Below are 2,522 nucleotides of genomic sequence, written 5' to 3'. Positions count from 1 at the left end.
ATCAAGTGAGATAGGTTATTTATATGAAAAATATAAGAATGCAATTATTATTGTTAGATTAAATTGAATATCTAAGATTAAACCAATTTTAAAAACTAAAATTAAAACTAAAATTATTTTTTTTTCTGACTAAAAGTGAGATTTTTTTTCACATTGTATTTTCTTCTTCTTCTCTTGCTGGATTTAAATACCAAAAATAAATTTTAATTTTTGAACATCTCCTTGTACTGTGTTATTTTCTTCATTACTAGTCTCATCATTATCATCGCTCCTCCTTGTGTTCATCACTGTCATCGTTGCCACAGCTCCACTCTACGAAGTTTCTAACTTTCGTAGATTCTTCTGTTCGGGCCTACTTGCTATTAGCTAGTGCAACTCTTCCTTAGCTTGCTTCTTGCGTGTGTTGTAGAAATGACTGAAATCAAAGGAGGCGTCGAAGACGACATGGCTTTACAGCGACCGTCCTTACAGAATGAATCCCGGCGTGAAATCTGTGCGTTGTGTCTCTAAGACAAGCTGGGCAAGAGGAGCAGCAACTAACAGCTCAAGGGAGCAACAATAAAAACTTAGAGAGGAGTTGTGCCAACGACGATAGTGACGAGACTAATAGTGAAGGGAATAACGCAACACAAGAAGAAAATTGAGGATTTATTTTTGGCATCCAAATGCAAGAAAAGAAAGTGTTAATGTTGCAAGTGTGAGGAGTATTGAAGTTAGTCCCACATCAAAAAAAGTAAGGAAGAGTGAGGAGTTTATAATATAAGAGATCCATTAATTTACTACATTAAGGTTTTGAGTTGAATGTGATGTCTTCTCATCTTATGCATGATGGACGAATACTCATATGATGAAGGAGTTAGAGGGGAGTTGATGCTTGATGTGGAGGACTCATACTTGAGGAGGAGATTGTTAATGTTGCAAGTGTAAAAAGTATTGAAGTTAGTCCCATATATCAAAGAAAGCAAAAAAGAGTGAGGAGTTTATAATATAAGAGACCCATTAACTTACTATTTTATCCCATTAACTCCATTTTTAGTCGGAAAAAAAAAAAGAAAAGAAGAAGTAATAATTTTAATTTTAGCTTTTAAAGCAAATTTAATCTTCGTCATTAAATTTAATCCAACAATAATAATTATATTTTCACATAAACAATCTATTCTCACAAGATCTATCCCATATATATAATAATTATGGAAAATGATATAGAAAGTAAAATTTTTTTTGGTGTTATACAGAAAACAAAAACAGCAAACCCAAGAAACCAAACTAGTGTTCAAAAGCTGCCCCATAGTTATAATATATGAAAAATGATATTTGCACATAATAATAACATAGCAAGTTTAAAAAAAGTTAGTTATTAATGATAAATTATAGCAACTAATTTATGTTATTAAAATAGAAACAAAATTATGTCACTTTTTACTGGTATCATGATTGATACAACTTCACTTAAAATGTTCAGACATATTGGCAAACGCTTGGTGTTCTTAATTAAGTTAAACACATAAAATCTATACGTGTGAATTTTTTTAGATCTAAATAGTAAGTCTTTAAAAAAAAGTTATATATTATATTAAGTGAGTAGAAAGAAAGATAAGGAAAGGGAATGAAAGTGGTGAGAGAAGAGAGAGTGTGTTAAAATGTGAGAAGTATTGAAAGAAAGTGAGGGAAAAAAGTTAAGAAGAAGGAATTAGATTATAAAGATATTTTAGATATTTTAAATTTTAAGTGAAATTCCAATAGAATAAAAGTTTTAAATCAAACATATTTAAATTGAAATTGATTTTAAGAGAAAACAATAGAATTAAATTAAATTTCACTTAAACTAATTTAAATATTTTTATTTCAAATACTAGAATTGAATTTCAAGAGTTTTCAAACACCCTGTTAAGATCTTCTATTTAAATTGGGGTGGAGATTCTTTTCTTACACATTTTTACCCATTTAGGATGGAAAAATATAGGTCAATAATTTCTAACCAGTCATCTTTAAATAATTACAATTAATAATTATTAATTTTATATTTTTTTAAAAAATAAAATTTAAATAATCACTAATTAATGACAATTTGAAAAATGGAGTGTAGTTTAAAAACACTTGTTAACTTGTTGTTGGCTAAATTTTTGTTAATTACCTAGCGAGATTAATTTAAAATTTAGACGGTAATTTGGAATGTAAAATTTAACAATTTTATTTTTTTTTGTTTCTCACAGTATCTCCAACCCAACAGGTTAAGTACTAATTCGTCGCGGATCTGAGCTCCATTTAAGGGTCTGCCATTGGCCAATGAGTTGCTGCATGTACAAGGCAGATTCGAATCCCCAATACTTGCTTAAGCGGACGAGTGAATTGACCACTCGACCAATCCAAGTTGGTTAAAATTTAATAATTTCGTTAGATAAACAACAGAGATTGTGAATAATGGGCTACATCTCAAGTCCACTAAACATGAATAAATCTAATTAATTCAAATTTTAAATTTTAAAAATTAAAATTAACTTTTTTTAACTTATTATTTATAT

This window comes from Arachis ipaensis, chromosome B05, assembly GCF_000816755.2.
Source record: "Arachis ipaensis cultivar K30076 chromosome B05, Araip1.1, whole genome shotgun sequence".
NCBI classification, from domain to species: Eukaryota; Viridiplantae; Streptophyta; class Magnoliopsida; order Fabales; family Fabaceae; genus Arachis; species Arachis ipaensis.
Note: the sequence above shows the minus strand (reverse complement) of the source record.